The 25689-nt window shown below is 43.4% G+C and overlaps 2 long non-coding RNA genes across 3 annotated transcripts in view; one reads left to right on the forward strand and one right to left on the reverse strand.

Moving 5' to 3' along the window:
* The window catches only part of Gm28651, a 61444-nt gene extending 60674 nt beyond the window's left edge, over positions 1-770 (forward strand). Inside the window, exon 5 of the long non-coding RNA XR_874509.3 lies at positions 747-770. This is a non-coding gene — a long non-coding RNA (predicted gene 28651). The remainder of the gene's footprint in view (positions 1-746) is intronic.
* A 5946-nt stretch (positions 771-6716) lies between these two features.
* On the reverse strand, positions 6717-24242 carry Gm36611. Of its 2 annotated transcripts, none has more exons than XR_001781417.1 (3): positions 24162-24242; positions 12500-12575; positions 6717-6868 (listed from the first exon to the last, which is right to left on the reverse strand). It is a non-coding gene; the product is annotated as a predicted gene, 36611 (long non-coding RNA). The 2 variants fall into 2 exon arrangements; XR_383345.2 differs by lacking the exon at positions 24162-24242 and adding an exon at positions 20028-20069 and having other exon boundaries at positions 12500-12632.
* Between the last annotated feature and the right edge of the window lie 1447 nt (positions 24243-25689).

Genomic DNA, 25689 nt, shown 5'->3' on the forward strand with positions numbered 1-25689 from the left:
TCAGTAAGAGCCCATCACACTCAACCCAGTGTCTTTTACACGTGTCACCCCACACATGCTTGGTGTACTTTCTAGCCTACAGTGTTCCAGTCTCATCATCATGGACATTCCACATACTGGCCTTGGAATAAACTCGTATACTAAGCAATGCTTACTTAGTTTTCGTTAGTAGTAATGATATGTAAACATTAGGGTGTGGGTCCAGGTACACCCATTGCTACGAGGATGTTGTTGACTCTGTATCATATGCTGGGATGCTCATGCACACACCCACTCACAGATAAGAGTGTCTGTTTACTTAGCCATTTCATTTATATGAGAAATATCTAACCATAAACTTACACTACTGCCTCTAATTAATTCTAGTTCACATTGCAGGGCTCAGTTTCCTTTTCCTCTTTCATATTTGTTTTTCCCCCAACATAACTTTTTATTAAATATTTGTGAATTTCATACAATGCACCCCGTCACAATTAATTCCCATTCCTTCCAGGTCTACCCTTCTATTCTTGCACCCCACCGCACCCCTAAAGAATAATACACCAAGTCCAACTTGTGTTGCCCATATACTCATTGGACCATGATCAAACTCTTGGTGGTCAACTCTTCAAAGAAAACTGAGACCTGCCCTCATCCCCAGGCCAGCAGCCATCAACAGTGAGGGATTATACATCAGCATCTTTATCACAAGTTTTACGGTCTCCCTCTTAAGGTCTTCCTGTCAAATTGTTTCTTTTCATTTGAAGGGGAGGGTGTTACAGAGGCTCTCAGTGTCTCTTATTCTCAGTTACCAGTCTGCAGTCATCCACTGCAGTTACCACTGCGAAAGGAGCTTCTTTGTCCATAGCAACACGGATCACGGACAACCACACAGCCTCTAGCGGCGTCATGGACCATGGACATCAACATGACTTCTGGATGCATTGTAGATCATGGACATCAACGTAGACTCCAGTGGCAGCATGGACTCTGAGCATCAACTTGACTTCTGTAGTTAGCATGGATCATGGACATTCACATGGCCTGTGGCTGCAGGCCTGTGGCAGCAGCAAGAACCACAGATACTAGCATGGCCTCCAGGACCAGCACAGAGCATGGAGGTCTTTCAAGTAGTCAGAAAATGAACTGTTCTTCATCTCAGATACCTTGTTGCTCAGAATCATTGCGTGCGGTTTGGCAGTGCATTTGGGGGCAGTACCTGCATGATCTCCAGGCTGCTGCGCACCTTCTGGCCCCAGGCTTGCCCCTGCGAGCCGGGCAAGCAGAGCGAGCAGAGCGAGCATGCAGGGAGAGCAGTTGCCTGCTTCTTGAGTCCCACTTCTCTGCACTGTGCACAACGTCCTGTTGCACCATCTTTTCTTTTTTTTTCCCAATTTCATAAAACCTCTTTTTAAAAGCATCTTCTTCCCATTTGTTCCCATTGTTTGGGATACTTTGCATGCTCTTCAGGGTCATCCTCCCGCTCGAAGCCTCTGTGGGTCTTGCAGGCACCTCAGAATGGCCACCATCTTGAATCAAGTTCCAACCACCTTCCTCTTTCTTATCTGTAGCTTTCTCTTCTCTAGTCATAACACATGTAGCTTTGTTATCCCTAATACATTTATTTTGTTGTCTTATCAAGTCATTTAATTTTGGGTATTTTCTGTCTTGATTTTTAGGGGCACTAGAATTATGTAATTTTATTTGTCTCACTGATGTCATAGTCTGAAATGATTAAGCATCCAAGTAAACAGTGACATTAGTAGATAATAACCTGTCGAGTCATATGTCAACGGATCAATCAGCTAAAATTGTGTTTTCTTTCCGTTCCTGTTCTTGAAGTTGTGTTGCAGTTTGGATTTAGTTATAATCATGATGTCAGCTAGTATAAGAATCATTGCGAACACTCCACATCCAGTTTCTCCAGGTTTTCTGTATACTTGACTTGTTTTAATCAGGCTTCAATTTTTTTCATGTTTCTTTTTCCTGTCAACTCTTTACTTCTATCTTTTGTAGCCTGACGATGGCTGACAAGAATTCACCGTATGAATATTGCTCTTACTGAGGACTTTCAATGTGGCAACTTAAACAAATGATGTACGTCTGAAGTGACAGATATTCCAACCTGATTATTACACATTATATACTTGTATCAAAATGCACTGCACCCCATTAATGTGGGGGAATTTCTGTGTGTCAATTTAAAACAAGTTAATAAAAAAAGGCTCACTGCCTTGATACAACAAAACTATGATTTTCCAATCCTATGTGGATGGTGTTTTATCTCTTCCCACACTTGATAACATATTACACTGTACTTGCAATTAAAAGCATAAATGCAAAAGAGTGAACTCTCATGCCCACACCAGCAGTAAGCAGCGGCCAAATGGCTTTATCCTTGTAGCAGATTTTTAATCTAGTTTCCCAGATAGCCCCTTGACTAACTCCTCTGGAGAGCACAGTTAAAGTTTCTAAACTCTAAGGGGGTTATTTTGGGAATGTGTGTGGCCAGTTTAATCTCTTCACAGGAGAGAAGGGATTTAAAACGCATGTATCCCGTCACTCAACAATTTCTCTTTAGGTATCAGCTTCCGTGGAAGAGCTATCTTTCTCAGGGTAGTGGCATTCATAGCCCTAAAAGCAGAACTGAGTGAGTATATTAAGCAAGAGATGCCCAGGACATGCATAGCAGCAACTCCTGTGCTAATAAACTGCAATACCCTGCAGGCAGCGTGGGTGGGGAAGGACGAAAGCCACTCAATCCTTGAACATGGGTGGGGAACATGGGCATGCCATAGAGCCGCCAAAAGGCAAGAACCTGAGGCTGCCAGAGTTAATGGCTAAAGATGAACAGCCTAACATTAAGTGAAAAATAAACATGTGGATACAGAAAACTCATTTGCAGGCCACTTATAAATGCGTAAACATCCTAATTAATACTTTAGTTTCCCGTGAATACGTATGTACCTATCTATACAGTTAGCCTGCAGTATTGGTGGGGACAGATTCCCAGGTCCCTCCCTTATTATTTAAGTTCCTTGTCTAAAATAGTGCATGGTCTGCAGGACCTGTAATGCCCAGGACATTGTCAGCTGTGGAAATAATTGCTCTACTGTACTGTTCAGGGAATAGCAGCAAGAAAATAAATCTGTATATGTTCAATTACTTCCCATCTGTGCTTGGTTGAGTGGATGTGAAACTCTTGCTTCTTATATAACTATAAACGTGAGTCAATGGCAGGAGAGAACTCATAAGAGAGATAAGTTAAGGATAGGATAAAGGAAATAATTTTAGCTGACACATTCTATCATTAATTTAAGACATTACTTGTACAAATTTTAAAAATATGCCAACAGAGGTTAGTTCTGGGGTCTGAACTGTGAGCACCATTCCTAGTGATTTTCAGTATTTTGAAATTCTAAATGCTGAGAAAAAAATAGGGGTTATGCTTTGCATCCAGCAAAATAGCAAGACATCTCCGAGAAAAGATGTATGTAGCAGCCTGTTAGGGGCCAGCAGTTCTCACTGGTCTCACAGGGTGGGGACTGCCCTGGGAAGGTGGCTTACCAGGCTCCTCACCAGCTTCGGTTGTCTGAGGCTGTGCTCCTGTAAGATGGTCTTCTGACTCATACAGTTTTAACTGTCCTTTATTTAGCAGCACCCCCCACCCCCAAGCCTTTCAGTCCCCTCTCTGTGCTCAGCAGCCATCCTGTCTCCACCTCGCCAACCCACATGAATTCTAGCCAGCCTTCCTAAATACCCAGCCACCTATGTCCTTGTCCTGATCTCTTCCTAGGTCTAGGCCAGACTTCAAAGAGCCGAGCGTTTGTTTCTTTCCTGACCCTCCTTCCTCCTCCATTCATCTCTCCACTTCTCTTTTCCTCCTCTTACCTTTCTAACAAGAACGTCTCTGCAGAGCTAAATAGTTTACAAGGTGTTTCCTGTAATACTGGAGGTGAAACCCAGAGCCTCATATATATCAGGCTTCTGCCTTATTATGGAGCCCCACTACAAGCCCCAGTTTTTGTTCCTGACAAACTCTTCATCTAGAACGCTTTCTCCTTCACCATACTCGGAGCCTGCCTCCACCTTAGGGATCTGTATCCCTTCAGATCAATGCCAGTGTCATGTGTGATTCCCCAAGGGTCCACACACCTTCCATACCTAGTACTGATAATTCAGCAATGGTTAATGTTTACCAAACTCCTTGATGTCAGGTACAGACTGAGTTGATGTCTTAACCAGAGCCTAGTTTGATGGAGGCTGGAGAAAAGAGAACCAGGAAAAGGCTAGCCGGGTCCCATCTGTAAGGCCCTGGTTGGAAATGGGCTCCTTTAGTTTGTAGGTTCCAAGAGACCCAAATCATGAAGGAAGTAGAGTTATCTGCATTCCTTGGGTGGAGTGTAGTATAGGAATGACAAGAGGTCATTTTCAGGAATATTTAGTAAGGCAAAATGGAAGCTTGCTCTTGGCTGTAAAAATAGTCCCCCACCCCCACCCCCGGGAGCCATTTTCAAGCTGACCCAGGGACTCTAGCCATGGTGAGAAAGGAGCAGGCACCAGCGTTTTCCTCTGCTCTCCCCCTGTTGGTCCCAGGCTCTAGCTTGTGCAGCTCTGTGGCTTATCTCAGGATTGCAAGCTGTCCCCAGATGTCTCTGTGGAACAGGCCTGAAAGCAAGGTGTTTCAGGGTGTAGTTGCCTTTCTATGGCCCTACGGGCCCAGCTTCAGTCTGTCAGGCTGGCAGATGCTGTCCCCTAGGTATACGGAGTCTCCAGTTTGAGGTGAGTGAAGTTCTCTGGGGTTGAGAGTCCAGCACTTCTCTACATCATTTGCTTCCCCTATCTCAGAGCAATAGCTGTATGTTCTTGACGGCTTTCAGGACAGTGGTTCTCAACCTGTGGGTCGCGACCCCTCATAGGAGGAAGTGTTCCATATCAGAATATCAACTATTTACATTACAATTCACAACAGTAGCAAAATGACGGTTGGTTATGAAGTAGCAGCAAAATAATTTTCTAATTGGGGTCACCACAACATGAGGAGCTGTGTTAAAGGGTGGCAACATTAAGGTTAAGAACCTCTGCTTTATGTGGCTGTCTATTTCCCAAGGGATCATAATGTTTCTGGTCTCTGGGCCCCAGGCTCTTAGTCACTGGTTGGGCAGGGCTGAAGGATAGCCTCCGGTGAGGAACCTGAACTTGCTCTTCATTATTTATTCACATGGTTTGACTGTCTTTTGATGTAGGATTTCTGGAGGTTTTTGCCACCAGCACCCTGCACCCTCATACACCAAACAAACAAACAAACAAACAAAAAATAAAAATAAAAATAAAAAATAATAATAAAATAAAATTTAAAACATGTGCACCTTCTGATGAGTGAGGAAACCTTTCCTGCATACCCACGGGGCAAGGACAGAGGCACCAAAGAGATTGCAGAATGTAGCCTGAAAGAATGCTCACACTGCTAGCCTCAGTGGAGAGGACATGCTTCCAGCTGCCACCTCCTTCCAGAGTCGGTGGCACCAGTCTAGTACCGGGAAGCCTTGGAATGGCAATGTATTTGAGGGCACACTCAAATGTCTGCCTCTGTCTTCCAGGACGGATGACAGTGGAGTTTGCACAACGGCCGGTTTTATTTTTACCCCATATTTCTGGAGAAAGCTTAATGGCTTCAAGTACTCCTTTCTCTTCGTGAAATTTAAAAGGGGGGAAAAGAGCGCACATAATTATAATCCCACAGCAGGGCAATTGGCTTGCCTCTGACTATTAGGTCCCATTAAAGATGTATTATCTGTGGCGTCTCAAGAGAAAATTCCTACTTATTTATGCTTAGTATTAGGGCAAATATTAGTTACCATCAAAACAGGATGCAGTTAAGTCTAATCTGATGTCACCAGCAGAGTCTGTCTTATAAACAAAATAAGTGGCAATTACTTTCAAGCTGAACTAATAATTTTTTTTTCAAGCCATTCCATTTTGCGTTCACGAGCAACGGCCACGGACGGACGGAAGGTAAGTACTTCGGGAAACGCAAAGGGTGTGCTTTTAAATTACACTTTATTTAAATGTACACGCGAAGGCTGCAGGGCGAGCTTCTTCCCCTCTCCGCCTCCCTAGGTTCTCCTGGGGGACAGTAATTAGGAAATACAACCTAATATAGGAAATGAACATTGCTACTTTTATGAGAATTTTAAACCAAATGGCTTTGCTCTTGGAGCGGAAACCGCTCTTCCTCCCCAGCAGCCCAGCAGGTTGATTCACGCTACCTGGCGCTCCAGACCTACTGGGAAATGACTGCTTTGCCACACAGAAAGATGCTCCTTGTGAGAAAGATGGGAAGACCCAGTGGAGGGTGAGGGTGGGGCGTCTTTGCTTGGAGGAAGGGATCCAGCATACAGATACAGGTGGGCTCTCCTGGTGTTAATGCGGAGTAGCCCTATGGGAAGCCCCTTTCCTTTGCAAATGGCAGTGCTCCCCTGGGAGCGGATGGCTCCCTAGTATTGGTTTATCCTACATTTAGCAGATGAGTTCCAGAACATTCTCCTGAAGCACAGGTCCTGGGCCTAGGTTTGTTGGTCAAGGACTTTCTCAGGTTCTTGAAGACGTTCCCATCAGGAATATTGCATCACGTGGCAGAGGAGTTGCGCATGAATCCCCTCTGGGACTCGGGTCTCTAGTATTTGAATTCCACAATGTTACATATCTGTTAGTCCTTCTTGGATGAGCTAATCCGATATCTGGACTAACAGGTCCTTCTTCAGTAACAGGGTCCTGAGAAGGAAGGTCCAAGAAAGCAGATCGAAGAGGTGGGCTCGGGAGGTCTTGCACAAGCCACATCTTTCGCTGAGCCAGGCTACTAAGAAGTATAGCATCGTATGGACTATTTCTAGGGGGAAAATAGGGCGAGGTCAGCAGGAACCTGATGAAGCAATGCTGCACAAGGGCAACACAGCTTATCCCAAGGGTATCACAGACCAAGCATACAGACCTTGAGACTGACAGCTCCAGTCTCTTTTGGGGGAAAAGCCAACTTCCCAGGAACCAAATCCTTAAAACCACCTTGAGACCCTTGACCATAGCTCCAGACAGGCCTTGTCAAGTTCATTCCTAGGCAAGGCCACAGAGCTAGGTTCCTCTTGTTTTTTGTTTTTGTTTTTGTTTAATCAGGACCTCTGCGAAGCCTTGGATGAGTCCAGCTCTCAACACTGACCTGGTGGTCCAGCATGTAAGCTGATCTCTGGAGTGAAGCCTAACCCACTTGCCATGCTGGGATACACTGGGCAGCACTGAGCATCTGACTTTAAGGGTGGCTCTGTGCATGACTTGTGGGACTCAGCTTTATATTCTTCTCATCTCTGCCCAGGAGATGAGGGACGACCCAGAAGGTGAAGGATAAGAAGATATCAGGTTCTTTTTCCCACGGGGTGGGTATGGTCCATTGCATTCCAGAAACTCACTGGGCATTTTTTTTTCTGATGAAGTAATGCCTCCCCACCTTGGTTAGGGGCCTAGAGATTCCTCTGAGCTCAGCCTAGGAGATTCACTGGTACACAGAGCACAGGCACATTTAACATAGAATATTCCTCTACTCTCTTCCCGTGTATCTGTTTAAATACATGGCTCATCGCTCTTTACTTCCCTGGGTCAGTGCCTGGTTCTCCGTGCCCCGCATGCAACCTGCTCTTGGTTTTCTCATCATCTCGCCACAGGTCAAACCTCACTCTCCTATCCACACTGCACATTTTTCATCACCGTGGCAACGGCCCTTGCTCTCTCCCTCAGGTGCAGTTTCCTCTCTTTCAGCTGTTCTCACCATCCATCGAGGACTGGTTCCAGAGTCTCCCAAGGATACTAAAACATGAGAATGATCAAATTCCTTCAATAAAACAGAATAATACTACACAGAAACTACCTATGTCCTTCCATACACTTCAAACCATCTGTAGAAGATTTCCTAATGATACCCTGTGCAGTTGATTGTTGCTGTGATGCGTTATTGAGGGAATAATAACAAGAGAAATGGTTTGAGTGGGTTCAGTTCAAATGCATTTTCCTCAAATAGTTTCTACTCAAATTTAGTGAAATTCATTGGAGTGGAAGCAGTTGAGGGCTGACATAATTATATATATATATAAAACTAAATATAAGTGGGAGGTGGCACAGCTGTTTTTAGTGCTTGCTTGAATGAATCCACAGGTGTGGGGTCCTTGAAGAAAGAGGGCCAACAGTATGTAGATGAGTATATTTTGACTGTTGTTATTTGAAAAATGAGTGTTTTGACATGGTATATCTTACCTTAAACACTCTGCAAATTATCCTCTAGATACTGAGTGTCTAAAGCCTATTTTGTCAGCTTTTATACTAAAATCAGATAAACACAGGCAAGATCAGTATAGACTCTGCTCAGTCTCACACAGGGAAAGGCTTGGACTCAAGCCAGCCCACTGTTAACCTGAGCAGTGGCCAGTTCCTGTTTACCGACTTATCAAAGGAAGACTCCATCTCTCCCTCTGATCCACAGAGCACCAAAGACCTTGGCTGTGAATTTTTCTAGTCTGTGGGATTTTATCATAATAGAGCTACTGGCTACCAAATCCAAGCTACACCAATGCTCTTCTGCAGTCCTTAGATGGGAATCAGAACATTATCCAGAAGGTGATGCCCAGGAGTGAAAATGAGACAGAGAGAGGCTCTGAGGTCAGTAGTATGTTCAGAAAAAGTCTTATAAGGGCTTCTGTACATGGCCATGTTAGAGACTTCTGTTTGCCGAATGTAGGAATGATACCAGAATATAGGCAAACAGCAAAAGCCACACACACACCATCAGCATTGCCTTTACCAGCTGAGCTGTTTTTGCTGGACCACAGTAAGTGTGGGAAGGTTTTTTTGTTGCTTGCTTGTTGTGTTTTCAGTGCTGAGGCCTTATGATAGGTGAATGCAGAGAAGACCCTCTACCCAACCATCTACACACCCGTACCTATGCCTTCAGGACTTTCATAATGAGGGCATGTTGAGCTTTGTCATTTTTTTTTTCAGCAAATATTGAGATCATGTGTTTTCTGACCTTAAGTTTATTTAAATGGTATATTAAATTTATTGATTTGTGTATGTTAACCAACCTTGTATTTCTGGAAAGAAACCCAGTTGGGTATGACATATATTTTCTTTCTTTCTTTTATAATGTTTACCCATGTATTTTAAGTATACAAGTGTTTTGCCTGCATGTATACCCACATGTCAGAAGAAAGGATCAGACCCCATTATAGATGCTTATGAACCACCATGTAGTTATCAGGAATTGAACTCAGAACCTCTGGAATAGTAGCCAGAGCTCTTAACAGCTGAGACATCTCTCCATACCTGAATATAATTTTCTTAATGTGTTTTTGAATTCAGTTTGTAAAAATTTTGATGAAAAAACAATTACATCTATGTTCATTAGGGGAATTTGTCTGTCATTTTCTGTTCTGTTAGAGTTTTGACCAGGTTTGGTATTAGGGTAATTCTGGATTCATAGGACAAATATACTATAGATAAACTATAAGTAACAAATATCTCTAGAATATTCCATCCATCAAATAGAGAATACACATTTTTTCCAGAAGCACATAAACTTTCTTTAAAATTGATCACATTATAGACTACAAGCAAACCTTGCCAAATAAAAAGGAGAGATTATTCCTTATCAGACTATTATCAGAGCAGAGCAGAATAAAAGTAGAAATTAACAGCAAGGGAAAGCTCAGAAATGACACAAATACCTGGAGACAGAGCAGCACACAGTAGCTTACTGACAAAATCATAAAGAGGGTTTTATAATTCTTATATACAAATGACAACATTGGCCTAGCATAACTGTGTCACAGATCAGACATTCTTAAGAGGGAGATTGTTGGTGTCTATATTTTTAAAAGATCAGGGATATCTTACACAACTTGAGGCTCTAGAAAAACGAGAAGAAGCCAAACTCAAAACCAGCAGATGATAAAATCAAGGGAGACCAGGACATAAATGAATGTACTAGACTAAAAGAATAAATATACTGTGCAAAGAATCTCTTTTAAACATCACTTGTCAATAAAATGCTTATGGCCAATGAGGTGAGGCAGGAAATAGGAGGCAGGACTTCCAGCAGGGATAGAGAGAATTCTGGGAAAGAGTCAGAGGCATGGGAGATTCCAGCTGAAATGATGAGGAGACAGACATAAACTAGGAGGTAGCTGAACTCAGAACAGAATAAAGGGGAGATTTACCTCAGGAACTCTGGGGAGAGGAATGTAAGAAGACAGGGCGAGGAAACCAGCCACATAGCTGAACCCAGGTTAGAATAAAAAGGATAATAATTTAAGAGTCAGTCAGAGGACAGGCCAAAGCTTACGACCTAGGCATTTACTCGTAGATAATTAGTCTCAGCATCGTTGTCACAAACCAAGTACCCTGGAGGAGAACCAAGTTTATCTTTTACAGTATAGAATCAATCAAAAAAGTGGTTCTTTGAAAATATTAGCGAGACTGACACAGCCCTATCCAAAATAGCAAAAGCAATGAGAGAAAGACCAAATGACTACAACTAGCAAGAAGACTACTAGGGAGAAATACTTTGAAAACTTACATTTCCCTAAACTGGAAAACCTACAAGAAATGGCTAAGCTTCTAAATTTGTACTACCCACCAACATAATTAAATCCAGACCAAAGGACAGGCAATGAAATTCAAGGAGAAGCTAAAAGTATCTCCACAAAGAAAACCTAGGACTAGACAGATTGACTACTGAATTCTACCAAATTAAATAATAATTATTATTGTATATGTATGTTTTGTGTGTGTGTGTGTGTGTGTGTGTAGGCAATCATGCCTTGATGCACCTGTGGAGGTAAAGGACAATACTGTGGAATCAGTTTTCTCTTTTCCCCCTTAGTATGTATTCTGGGCATCTAAGGAGGCTGACAGGTTTATGTAGCAAGCACTTTAGTCATGGAACCATCTTACCAGTCCAGTATCTAACCTTTAAGGAAGATTTAATACCAATATCTTCAAACTGCTCCACAAAATAGAAATGGAGGAACATTACTAATGAAGATTTTAAAATTGAGATCCAGTATGAAAATATTTAGATTTACTTATTTGTTTAATCTTGTTTCCTGGTATATCAAATAAAATGATATTTTAAGGTTTTATCATCACTAAAGTAAGTCTCACAAACAGTTTGAATTTAACAATGAGCGGGTTTATGTGTTTGACAAGCTTATGAATCACTGGTTGTTGGTTGGAGAAGAGCTTGTAGAGTCAGGAGAGAACAGCTAGAACAGTTTGGGAGAACTGAGTAGACCCAGGAAGAGGGGTTTGGATTAGGTTGCCATGGACAAGCATGATGGCTCGCTCTATGGGGTTTGTGATGGTGTAACATGATATGCTAAGAAGATGCAAATGGTATGCATATCACTCAGGTTAAAGGGTGGATATGCGTGGATACGATCTAAAGGTAGACAACAGAGAAGATGTGAGTCAAGGTTTTTATCTCTGTCCAGCTAGCTTTCAGACAGAATCTGGGAATTCAAGCAGAGAGGTCAAGAAGGCTATCGAATAAGAGGATGGCTGGCTTGTTGATAAGCATGAGAGCCATCAGCACTTGGAACACAACGAAGGTGAAACTCAGAGAAGACACACCAGAGATGTTCTCGAGTGTTGGTGTCTGCAGTGTAGGATGTTTTCTGATGAGGCTACAGAGAGGTGATGAGGAGGGAAGGACATTAGGAGAATATGGTACTCAGGAGGCATGTGCTGTGTGTGGTTGAACAATTAGTGTGACCCATTGGCTGCTGACAGTTTTATGAAAGGTGCACAGGGATGTCAAGTGGAGATTTCAATTTAGGTGGATCTGTGGAGATAATCACATGAGGAACTTTAAGAAAGCAACAAAGAGTGAAGGGCAAGAGAGAAGGGGAAAAGGCAGCGAGAGAGCAGGAGATAGGAACCTGAGTAGAGGTCCCTTTGAGAGGCTCTACTGATAAGAGGTGGAACAGTGGGACAATGAGACGGTAGCCAGAGAGGAAGAAATTCAACAAAGATTTTTTATTTGCTGTAAGATCATCCATGACACCATTTCAATAATCCAATGGATAAAGAGAGACTAATCACTGAAGCAGGCAAGAAAAAGATGGTGAGCCAACAAACACCTTTATAATATGATAGGGGACACAGGTGATGGTACTCCCCATATGAACTGTGATATTGTATGTTGAGCTGCACAGGGAATCATTCTTCAGTGTGTTTTTTCTTCTACTTAATATCCAGGAAATACAAGGCCGTATGCCTTACACCATGGTGAAGCTTGATCAGTGGAACCAGAGAACCATGATGCCAGACTCTGGATCTGAGAGCTACTGTTCAAACAGAAGAGGCAGATATAATCTGGTCTCTTACATTTCTGGTTCCTTCCCTAAGACTCTGCAAAGGCTCCAGTTTGAGACAAGGAAGAGTTTGAGGTGGAAAGAGCCAGGCGGAAGACATACCTCACCTTGCATTCTTCCAAGAAAGCTTGGGATGTGGTGTGGAGAGGTTTTACACCACATTTTCTTCACTTGATCCAGCCTCTGGTAATCCATAGAAAATAAGGGTGTAGAATATCAGGAGCGTGGTTATGTCATACACTAGACAGGGATCATAGATTATGTTTGGTAAGGGGTGTTGTACATTAACACCATATTAGCCTATAGTTTTCAATAGGAGACAGTCTTATCATTACCACTCTGTGGGTTTTGACAAATTTACAATGATGCATATCTAACAAGAGAGAATCACAGAACAGTATCCCTGCCCCAAGAGTCCTTTGGGCTCCCTCTATTTATTCTCACACCTTACCAGACCCTGGCAGCCATAGGCTTTTTTATTGTCTTCATGGTTTTGACCTTTTCAGAATGTCTTGTCATTGGACTCAGACTGTGGGAAGCCCCTCGACACTGGTTTCTTTCGCTTGGTACAATCTATTTAGAGTTCTCCCATGCACTTCACCCATCTTGTCACTTATAACAGTCCTTTGCCACCCGGAAGGTATCTTCTATAGGCAGATTTTTTTCACCCTTTAGTCTTATTATCTGTATCTTTACAGAAATATTTACTATGGCTATACTTGCAGAATTTACAAATCTATTTAGATTTATAATTATCCCTTTGCTATTCCTTTCTTACCCCTTTCTTGCATTTTGTTTTTCAAAGATGATTCCATCTTTTCCTTTATGATAAGTAAATTTTCATGTATTATCATACTAATTGTGATGGCTCCCCTAGAGATTAGAAAATTCACCACTGACTTATTAGTGCCTAATGTGGATTAATCTCCTAGTCTCTTCCTGTATATCATAAGGATATTTTTCTTTGGTTGCATCAACACCTCTTGTATTATGCACTCTTATTGCCATGCATTTTGATTCCACACCTATTTAAGTTTGTGCAACATCATTATTTCTGCTGTATATGGTGAGAAATTATTCATACCGGTGCACACTTCTCTTCCTGGTGCTTACCATTCATTCTGTTATCTCTGTTTGTTTTTGGAATTGTGTTCCTTTACCAAGAGAAAATCTGGCATTTCCTTTGGTAACCCTTCTTGCTGACGATACTCTTTGATTTTGTTTGCTTGACAATGTCTTCATTTTTTATGACTTTCAAAGTAGCAGAATTTTTTTTCTTTAGAGATGGAATCCTAGGTCTGCAGTTGGCTGTCACTGGGAACCCTGACGATGTAATTACATTACCCTCTGGCTCCCATTATTTCCAGCAATAAGTTTACATTTCCTTACACAGATGTACTCTTGGGGATATGTTTTTCTTCTCTAGCTTCTTTAAAATGTTTTCTAACTTTCCTTTGATTCTCCCACAGACGTTCATAGATGCATGTGACTGCCATTTTTCTTGATAGTCATCCTAATCAAATTATCTCTTTTGGTCTGTCCTTGCTCCAATCAAGAGACTGCTGTAAAGTCAACACGCAGCACAGATTAAAAATGGCCGGTGGTGACCTAGGCGTATAGACATTGGATAAAAACTCTCTAGTCCTCAGCATCATCACATGCTCCTTTAGGGCCCCCGTAGCCTTCAATCTCCTGTGGCTCCACATCCACCTCCAGAGCTATACAAAACCTGGTATTTGTTGTTTACACCACGTGGTCTGTGGTGTTCTGTTCTAGCTCCCCAAGTGAGTAATAACGTTCAGTGGAAAAGTGCTCTTCTAGAAGCACTCACCATTCTCAGACTGGTGACAATGGCATTAGACATGTCACTACCCACCAGTGATTGGTAGCACTACTTAAAGCTAGCTGAGGAAACTTGAAGCATTTAGACCCAATCACCTAGGTCCATAGCCCAGAACCACCATCCTTTCCTTCTTTAGCTATGTGACTGAATGAAGAGCTATGGTTTGAATATGTTTCTCTCAAAGGTCCATTTGTTAAAGGTTTGGGCTCTAGGGTGATAATATTGAGAGATACTTTGGGACCTTTAAGAGGTAGGACCTAATGGGTGGTGCTTTGGACATTGGGGGTGTGTCAATGCCATGCTGATGACAGGTGACACAAGATTCAGTAACATGGTGTTGAAGGGTCAGATTGGAGACTCCTAGGTTCTATGGCCAGCAGAAAGGTCTGTGCACATAATCATAGCACGCATGTAGAGTCAGACCCCTGAGACTACTTGCCAGACCCTACCTGAGCCTGACACTCAAACTCAAGGTATGTTGGTGACCCACTTTAAAGGGAAGTGGATTCTATTTAGCTCACACAAGATCACGGGGACCAGAGATATGAGAGCCCCTTACTGTCTCAGCACTAATCGAGTCTCAACCAACCATTTGGCTTCATTTATGCATTTGCCAGACACTACAGCTCTCGTTTTCTTGACCAGCAATTAATAAAGGAGGCATCAAGAGCTATTTCAGGAACCATGAAGAGCTAAAGTGGCCAAATTGTTAGCAGCATGCTTGGAAATGCAACATGGAAATAATATTCCATCCCAACTGCCCTTCCCAAAACACTCAGAAACACACAGTGTTAACTCTTTCACAGACTGCCTTCATAACATCTCCAAGTAAGCATCAAGACATTGTGGGAAGCACAGGCTTTAAAGATGTATATTTCCCCATCTGAGACTTAGCTGCCCCTTGTGTTAACCTGGACTAGTACTGTGCAGCCATGCCCTGAAATCTGTGTTCACCTGAAGCACCAGAGCAGAGCTTCAGATGAGTCACATGGGAAACAGGAACTCTGTGATCCTCAAACTCAAGGATAATGGCTTATTCCTCACGCTGCCTTCTAGAAAAATCTGGATTCTGATGTCCTAAGAGTTCACAAGAAGACATAGTTGGGTGAAAAAATTTCCTTGGGATCTGAAGCCACACAGAAGTGGGACAAAGGATGGAGAAGCTCCTCAGATGTTTATTTGGGAATAGATGCCCATGGAGAGGTAGAGCTCAGAACTCTGTGAGAAGAGCTGCACAGAATTCCCCTTGGGAGCTGGATTGTCCACTGTATTCTAGCCCTCTTTGTCTGAACTGCCAAAAAGCCAACTCCCCCTTATCCCCAGACTACATATGAACTCAACTCAATGTTGTATCTTTAGAGAAAGATCAGAAGCAAAGAAGCCAAGCTACCCAGGACTTAGACCTTGGGATACATTGGGTTGTATGCATAAAACTGTCTCTGTACAGTGGTTAAAATTGGAGGTGCTCAAGTGGACAGGGAGTGAGATATTTGCAGATCTGCCACTATGTGGCAACACCAAGCCTGGCACCTCGAATGAACTCAGCACACCTTCACCCCGACTTCACTCTGTATCTTTTGACTTCCTTCTGACTGACTATGTGTCCTGAGATGTCGGTAGGGCCAGGATTCTTGCAAAGAACATGTAAACTTAAATGCCTTTCCCCGTCAGCTTCAGCTGATATTAGACCAACATAAGAGCTGAACAAAGCCCAGTTTCAGTTTTTGCATTGTTAGTTTTTGTGTCTAGGAATTAGGTATATGCATACGAGTGAAAGATTAGAGATCCAAGTTCCACCAAGACCGTATTTATTTATCCATTTGAAAAAAATCAAGCCCACTCATCTCTCCAATTGAGCTTGTAATATTTAAGGTCAGAAAACAAACAGAAAGTGAGGTCAGGATTGTTGATGTTGAGAGAGAGAGAGGAGAGAGAGAGGGAGAGAGAGGGGGGGGAGGGAGGGAGGGAGGGAGGGAGAGAGAGGGGGGGGAGGGAGAGAGAGGGGGGGGAGGGAGGGAGGGAGGGAGAGAGAGTCTCAACACCAGCAACTCCTGAGAGGTAGACCAGATGAAGGGCAAACCGGAAAACCACTTCTTGTGCAATGAACACTGGCTTCTGAGTCTAACTTCTGTGGAAAGGAAGTTTAGGGCACTAAGCTGATCACAAGGAAATCATAGGAAAGGTTTTTTAAAATTTATTTGCCTTTTGTTGTTTTTGTTTGTTTGTTTGTTTGAGACAGGGTTTCTCTGGTTATCCCTGGCTGTCTTGGAACTTATGATGTATATACCAGGCTGGCCTACAACTCAGAGATCTGCCTGCCTCTGCCTCCCAAGTGCTGGATTATAGGTGTGAGCCACCCATCACCTGGCTAATTCATTTGCCTTTTACTGTAGCCACTCACCTACATTTTTATATTGGCTATAAGCACATATTTGCTTCCTACACCCCCCCCCCCCCCAATGATTCACTTGAAGAGGACAAAAATCTGGCTTTCTTTGAACAAAAGCAGAAAACCCCACTGAGCCATAGGGTTGATATGACATGGGCTAAGAGCTCTGATGTGGCTGGATTGTAGAGCATGGAGAGAGAAAGAGGCTTGAAGATGAAAGTCATCAAGGTCATCCAGGCCTGGAAGAAACAAAAAAGTATGAAGGAAGCTGGTTTGGTTGGCAGAGAAAGCCTGGAATTTTCCCCCAACTGATGGCTACACATATCAAAACAGGATGTATGAGACATGCCTGAGATCTCTGCTTCAGGAGAAGCTAGAAACTCTGTAAATGACACATAAAGAGCTACAATGCTTGTGACCAGGGATTTTTGACCTGTCCTGACCATTCTTTTTCTCAAGAGTGCCTTTCTCTTCTTTAATGAAATATATCTACTTCTATAATAGCAATGTGTCACTGGTCCAATTCTTTGTTCTGGGACACACGAATCTGTAAATCTCAGCAGGGTCAGACTCTGACCCATACTTAGAACAGTTGCACTTGATCAGGACCAGTGAGAGGCAACATGTCATAGATGGGTCCTTTCGACCTGGGGGCAACCTGTCTGCTTCAGGTGGATGAACTTAGGCAGACTCTGAGATCTTCTCCTGTTTGGTCAATGTGTGTGTCTTTCCCTGGGCGCCTGTTCACGAACATTACGTGATTGGGAGTCAGTTCATCAGACCTGACTGATGAAGGGCCTATCAGGATTTTTTCCAAGCCTTGAGAGTCAGAACAGCTATGTTCCTATCCTCAGAGGAATGGGTTGGATCCTCCCATGTTCTCCTACCCTGGAGACCTTGTTCTAAGCAGCATTTGCAGAAACAAGCACAGAAGGCTGGTTCCTAACTGCTGATGCAGACACAGGAAGCTTCTAGACCACAGAGAGTAGTGGCTCCTCAAAAATAAAACCAGAGGCTAAAGAGTTTTCTAGCAGCCCACATAAATGAATACGGTGGATCTGTGCTTAGTTCTTTTATGAATGGCTACTGACATGCTAAATATCTTTCTATTTGGACTCCAAAGAACATTCGATCCCTATAACCTCAAGCAACTGGGGAGATTTGGGCTCTTCTCTCTTTAGTCTAAATCATATGAGCTTTTGGCCAAAAGCAGTAGTGAACTGGCCCAAGCTTAATTCTTTTTGGATAATTTCTTTTTTCCCTTTGTATAATTTTTCCATATTATGCAAGGTACTGTGATCAAATGAAATCATCTTGGGCAATGCCTTCCATTAGCGCCACCCTGAAAGTGTTACCAGTTTCTTTGTAATAGGAGAAACTGATTTTCATGAGAGGGGATAAGGTCATGTTCAACTTCCAATCTTCTGATTGAAGACTAAGGGGTTTAGTTTTCTTGCCCAGACAACTAATTGCTTGGCCACAGACTAAACCAAAAAAAAGACCAAGTTGTCTTTGAAATAGAAATCAGTTTCTATAAACTTGACTCAAAGGCCAGTAAGCAGCACACTTGTTGATGGTTGTGCTAAACTAAGCCAGTGACTACCACCTTGACACTAGTGATGGGGTGCATAGCCTTTGTTCCTGCTTGATAACTATCACAGGAATAAAGGCAAGGCAATGTTCACATGGAACACTTCTTACATAAGACCAGACTACAGGTAAATGGCTTCGGGCTTTTTGAGGTACATAGGTGATCAGGAGAATTGCTGTAATAGTTAGGCCTTCTCTCCTCTCTGCTGAACACCTGGTCCTTATACTAACACTGAGTAGAATCAAGGTGACTTTTCTTCTATGAGAGCTTGGTAGATGATGCATGCATCCCAGGACACCCCCCAACCCAGTTGTTGTAGAGAGAATGTGAACCATTACCACAGGCGTATGTGTTTGAACATTTGGTTCTCAGCTAGTGACATGGAAGGTTGTGGAGCCTGAAGGAGACAGAGTCACACTGAAGGCAGTTGGAAGGAATTGGGAGATTTAATAGCCTGGCTCTACTTCCTGTCTGTTTTCTGATTCTCGACTGCTAATGGGATAATGACAAGACATCTATGACACGGCATCTCATGTCCCTGTCACTATGCTTTCTCCATCATGGCGGTCAGAACTCGTCCTTAAATTGTAAGCCACGATGAACTCATCCTCCATTAAGTTGTCATGTATTAGGTCACAGCAATGAGGACAGTAACTCTGACTGATGATGGCCACACAATGCCTTTGTGAGTCTCCGTATGTATTGTATGTTCCCCCTGCCAGATCATTTCTATCAGACTTCTTGAGACAAATGAGCTTCACTAAAGACACTTGAATGGGGTTTTCAATTAGAACACTGAGAAAATACCTGTTATCTAGGTTTTGTACAGTGGATGGAACAAAGAATTCAATACTAGAGAAGCTCAGATGTTTCTGTGCAGAGGAGAATGGGTGTGTCTGTAGAGCTGGCAGAAAAGCCACACAGTTCTTAGTTATTTTAACTTAGTGATGGGGGAAGGGGGTAAGTGGTGAGGTGAATTCCAAAGGCCATTTCCCATGCCCTAATCAGCATTTAGATACCAAACTTTAGCCAAAGTGGCCAAATGGCACTAGCAGGTTTTTATATTCCCTAGATTTGGTCCTAAATAACTCCAAACCTCTCTTGATCATTGTATGATAATTTCTAATGAGAAGAAAATGGGTGTGAGAATCTCAGTTTTAGGTATGTTGATCCTGGGAAAACTGCTTATCACCTTGTGTACCGTTTACTTTTATGTCAACTTGACACAGGCTAGTGTCATCTGAGCAGAGGGAACCTTAACTGAGAAAATGCCTCCATAAGATTGGGCTGTAGGCAAACCCATAGAGCATTTTCTTAATTAGTGATTGATGTGGGAGGGCCCAGCCCATTGTGGGTGGGGTCATCCCTAGGTTGGTGGTCCTGGGCTCTATAAGTAGGTTGAGCAAGCTACAAGGAAGAAGCTAGTAAGCAGCAGCCCTCCAGGGCCTCTGCATCAGTTCCTACCTCCAGGTTCCCTAATTCCTTCAATGATGGACTACGGATGTGGAAGCTTAAGCCAAATAAATTATTTCCTCCCCAAATTGCTATTGGTCATGATATTCCATCATAACAATAGCAATTCAACTAAGACACTTGAAAGCCAGTTTCCTTATCTGAAGGAGCTTCAGTCTCTGGGATCTTTGATTGACATGTTCATTATGATCATGATACATGATGTGTGGGGGTGTAAAGAAGCCCATGAAAATATGGGATCCCAAGGAAAGCTTCAGCATCTCCTAATAGAAAAGGCCATGGTCTTTCCACGCTCACCTTTGTGATGGGGTCTGCGTATCCTTGGATTCCATGTCTTACCTGGCTCAACACTTACATACATGGTAGAATGAGGTGTGCGGGCCTCATGGTGATGCAAAGAGCATCTTTTTCCTAGAAGACAAAGTGGGGGAAGAACTAGGAGGCAGCTATGCTCTACAACAACTGCAGCCATGGGGTTCAGGTGGGGCAACTGTGTGTGTAGAGGAACTGGGACCCAGCACTTTTTGTTGCTAGTATGGCTTCGTCGGTGTCTGGAGAGGATCCCACGAATGTTGAGGTTGCAGCCAGCTTGGTGCAAAGGTTCATGAACCCCCATCTCTGCCCCATGAAGCAAAGGGACATGGGAGATGAGATCCAGGTCAGGGAGTTTAAGGTTGTCAGTTACTGAGCCACAGGCTCGGGAGTGAGTCAAATCAAAGACAACTACACTTGGGGCCAGGAGGAACCATGAGAGAAGCACAGAGATGTACTGCTTCTGAGCTGATTGGAAAGTCAGTAAGGTCTGAGGTCAGGAAACATCACTGTGGGGTATCCTTCACATCTGTAAGCACTATACTAGGCCACATGGTAATGCTCTGTGTGACACTCAGTGGTCCAATCACCTTGCAGGTTTGTCAGCTTAGTTGGTACTAAACAGATCTTATTATTATCCTGCAGAAAGTGAGGTCCAGGAAGTTCTCATGACAAGGTTTAAGCTGATCAACAATGTGAGGCCCGAGAAGCCTGGCTCTGGGTTGGAGTTTCTAGCCACATGTTCCATGTCCCAACTGTGTACAAGCACAGCTGACAGTGCTGTCATATACCCCTGTTCTACCCTGCTTCGAAGGGAGCCGAGCAGATACCATACTCAGCTGGCTAGGAAAGGAGCCAAGACTCCCAGGCCACATTTTAGGACTCCAAAACTTAGGCTCTTGCTTCAGGCCTCAAGTACAGCCCGGATCCCCAGGGTGTCAGGCAGAAGTTTATGGCAGGGCTCATTCTTTCAGGAGGCTGCCCCTCCAGGCCAGTGCAGCTCACTTTCTTCTGTCTATTTATTTTTGATCCTGGGCTCTGTATTCTCCCACAGAACCCCACCCCCAACTTTAATTAGAGCTTACGATCGGTTCATGAGCTCAATCTGCCAACTGCTTCCCTAGGCTCAGGTGCTCTTGTCTCTCGGCTTCTTGCAAAGATGACCAAAGAGGGCCCTGCAGTATTGAGCACAAGTAATTGGCCAGAGGACCTTTGGGAACACTGGGGGGGGGGGTAACTCTGCACCCAGAATCACCAGACCAGGATAGCTAAAAGCGGCTCCCAACTTCTCAGAGCAGGCAACACTCAGAGTAGACGGCAATGGAAGGATTCAGTACTGGGAGGATGCAGATTGGTGGTAGATAATGGTACCAGAGAGGACCTAAGGCACAAGTTTGACACAATAGAGCCTTGGCAAGTTGTTTTTCAGCAAAATAGGATACAGCCTCAAAAGCCAGGGACAACTATAGAGAGCTTAGCTTGACCCCATGCCTTACAGTCACCGCCATTTTCAAGGGATGCTTTTCTGTAGGCAGAAGTCACAAAGGGGCTAAGGCCAGCTGGTCCTGAGAACAATTGGACCTATGGATAGCACTACTGGGGGTGACTGAGAAAGGCTGTGCCAAGAGCTCTTTTATCAGTAAGACCAATGGTGCATAGTAAGAGTTTGAAAAATATAGACAATTTGGGGGAGGAAAGAGATGTCTGTGTCTCCATGAAATTACAGCAGAATCCTGTGATTGATGTAGCTTTATTTCATAGGAGTCTTTTTCAAATGTGTATTTGAAATGCTGTGTTAACAAGTTTTATACACTATTTTACCTGTAAAATGTCTTTCTCCATGTTACAGTTTTGTAAAAATTATTTGATTAGTTGTAGCATATACTGTGTGTATACGAGTCTTTGATCATTTGAGTTATTTCTATTTCTTCATCTCTCTAGTTTCTGGTATTCAGGCTTGCCTTGAATTACTTATGTGCTCCAGGCTTATCTTAAACTCTCTCAATCCTTCTGCCTCAGTCTTCTTATTTCTTGGATTGAGGCATGCAGACCCCAGGAATAGTTGGCAGTCTGGGACTTGACTTGAATTGGTTGATGCACATCTTCACCACCCCCAACAGTACACATGGATGCCTGGCTCCTTTGACTCTTAGACTATGAACACACATATGTACCCAATGTACCTTGTAACCTCAGACCTGCACTTGCATTGGGTTATACTTACAACTGGGCATCGAAACAAACTTTTCCACTCCTAAAAATAAAACTTAGAAAGTTTCTTTTCAAATATATCCTCAGTGTACCTGGGTACAAAAATTAGAAAGGCTGATCCAGCTTAAACTGTTTTGGGCAATTACAGTAAGGAAAAGATATGTCCTCAAGTAAGTGCATTGGGAAAACCCTCAATTGCTTTGTTAGGCCTATGCATAATTGGGCATGCATATAATTAAAATCAGGTGTATTATGGGAAGGGACATGCAGAGTAGAAAAATTATTGCTTGACCTAATCTGTCAATCAAACCAGAGAACCATGTCATAATAATAACCGCCTTCTCTTAAACCTCTTAAAAGAAAGCTCCAAACAATAATGGGGGCTCTCCAGTATCTCCACTCCTGTGGCTCATGGCTCCTCTACAGTGTCCTCTGACATTTTCAATTGCCTTGCTTTAAATAAAGTTTACTTGGAATTTTTGCCAATTAATTTGGGACTTCAACTCCTGACTAAGAAGCCGAGAACCTTGAAGCAACGAACACCAACCTTACAGTTTTGGAAGCATGGACTACTGTCCCAGCTTAATTTTTCACCATTATAAAGGTATTTGCACATGAGGGTAGTACCACTTGTTAGTAATGGCGGCCTGGCTGGCTTAAGAACAGCCTGCTTACAGTGATACAGTCTACAATGGCTAAGGTCATCAACTTGATGGGATTAGATTTACCATGGAAGCATACCTCTGGGTAGGTCTCTGAGATTATTTCCTAAAAGGCTTAATTAACTAAGAGAGAGTTCCTGTGGAGGATGTGAGCTGAGGTCCCAGGCTGAGTTAGAACACAGTGATCTGGCCTCAGCTTCCACCTCTCTGCTCCCTGATGGATCCAATGTGATCACTGCCTCCTGCTCCTGCCACTGTGCCTCCTCATTGTGATGGCTATACACTCAAACCATGAGTGCATAAGTGTCCTTACATTGTCGTTGTCAGGTACTTAAAAAAACAGAAATGAGAAGGTAACTAATACAGTGTCCGTTGACCAGCATTAAGCCTGTTGGCTTCTCTTTGCTATCTCTCTCTCTCTCTCTCTCTCTCTCTCTCTCTCTCTCTCTCTCTCTCTCTCTCTCTCTCTCTCTCTCTCTCTCTCTCTCTCTCTGTCCCTGTCTCTTTCTGTGTCTCTGTCTCTCTCTGACTCTGTCTCCCTGTCTATCTGTCTGTCTGTCTCTTACTCATTCAAACTCCTTTGGTGCTCCTATTTACATCAGGCATTGCTGTGGGTACAATGGAAACAAAGATGAATATTGAGTTGGATGTGGGGGTAAATATCTGTAATACTAGCACTGGGGAGATTGATATCAGAGAATAAGCATGAGTTTGAGGCTAGCCTGGGCTCAGTCTGTAGAGTGAGCTGGACAAATATAGTAAGATTGGAGAGAGAGAGAGAGAGAGAGAGAGAGAGAGAGAGAGAGAGAGAGAGAATGAGACTGAGGGGGGAAGAGAAAGAGAAAGAAGAAGGGGAAGGAGGAGGAGGAAAAGGAGGAAAAGGAGGAGAAGAAGAAGAAGAAGAAGAAGAAGAAGAAGAGGAGGAGGAGGAGGAGGAGGAGGAGGAAGAGGAGGAGGAGGAGGAGGAGGAGGAGGAGGAGGAGGAGGAAGATGGTGGTGGTGGTGGTATAAGTACATCCTTGTTCCTCTGTACATTCATGGACCCCTCTGTCTGAAGAAGTTTGATGACTTGGCAAAGTGTGTGGAAAAGAAGCAGTTGCATGTTTTTCTGAGCAAGTCTTACACAGGGAAGCCTTACTCTGCTAGCCCTGAATTCCTGTTCCTTAGCCACAGTGCTTCTAAGGACACACCCCATTGCTCCTTGGTGCAGGAATCCTGACCCTATTCTCTTGCCTGTCACAGGATGCTCAGCTCTTCTGGGTCCAGGATTGTGTCCCCCAGTTCCTACCTTGCCATGCAAGCATCTCAGTGCTGGCAGTGAGGTTGCATGTCTGCTCCATCTCTTTCAGAACTTCCGTCCTTTTCCTTCTTTTCTTTTTCTTTTTCCTTTTCTTCCTGTAGCTGAGGGACAGCTGTCTCAGTCAGTCTTTTGCCTCCAGCAAAGGATGCAGAGGATGTCTGCCTTGAGGCAACAACAGAACACTCTGAAGGTAGAGTCCCTGTAGATCATCTCCACCATTGCTCTGTGACTGACAATGTCTTAGAGAAAAGCCAGCGCCCTTCAGAGAGTCGGCCACACGGGGAGGGGGTGGGGGGGGGGACAGAAGATGGCTTCCTTGCAGCTCTGTTAAGTGTGAGCTGTTGGGCTAAAGTTTTAACAGGTTTCTAGTTTTTCTCTGTCATAACCTATTTTGACGCAGTGACTATTCATCCAGTTGGAGTCTCCCCTCCCCCACCCCCAACTCTTGCTCAGAGGCAAAGTTGATACGGAGGAAGTAGCTTTCCTCACTCCCAGAAGACTCTAACAGTTACACTTTAGCTTCCCTCTAATTACAGCCACCATGACAGTTCATATGTTGTAGCAATAAAAATAACCATAAACCTTACATAATCATTAAAGTTAAGCAAACAGCCCCGCACTGCATCATAACGTACAGGTAGTTGCTAATAATCCGGGAACAGCATTGGGGCATTCAAGGGGCCGCTTTCCTATCTCCACAGTTTCTTAAACAACTTCAGAGACATATTTTTATTAAGTATATGCAAGGCAGATGATCTTAACCCTCAAGAAGAGTGTGCATAATAATTGTGTACTCTTGTAATGCTCTCTGAAGACCTATTCAGAGTCCATTCGGAAAGACAATAATATATCAAGAAGTTCTGCAAACTTCCTCCTAATGAAGACATGCCAATTTGAGACCAAGAATGTGGCCTCCAAGGACAGAATAACCACTGCTCTCTGTCTCTCGGTATTTTGCTACTTTATTTCAGAGTGATTCAAAATCTAATTAAATTTCTAAACTCTAATGAAATTACAGAAGAAAAATCATTTAGGATTATATTATGTACAATTACTCACGGCTGAAAATTACAGTTACCCTCTTTCACCGGGATGGAGTCTCCAGGGAAACCCCTGTTATTTATCCGCCATATAAATCTGAAGCTTCTCCCATTCTTTACAGGTTGGAGGTAAAGCTGAATTAATTAAATGTATATATCCTGGGCTGCAATGGATTGGTGGGGAGGGAGTTCTGGGAAAGAAAGCATATGGGCTGAGGTCTCCTGATGCAAGGCGTGGGGTAGCTGAGTGTGCTCCAAGGGTGGGGTCCCCTTGACACAGAAACAGTGCCAACCACGATCACAAGAAGTCTAGGCAAAGCTCAGGAGCTGGGTGTGCACTCCACGTGTTGTTGGGCTTCAAGAATCTTAGCTTATTTTTCTAGCCCTTAGTGAAGAGATTATCACCAGAAGATTGCTGAGGGATGGGGGCTAAAATTTCTGAAAGGTTCAATGACTGGATCAATCCAGACTCATAT

The sequence above is a fragment of the Mus musculus genome, chromosome 14 (genome assembly GCF_000001635.26).
Source record: "Mus musculus strain C57BL/6J chromosome 14, GRCm38.p6 C57BL/6J".
Taxonomy (NCBI): Eukaryota; Metazoa; Chordata; class Mammalia; order Rodentia; family Muridae; genus Mus; species Mus musculus.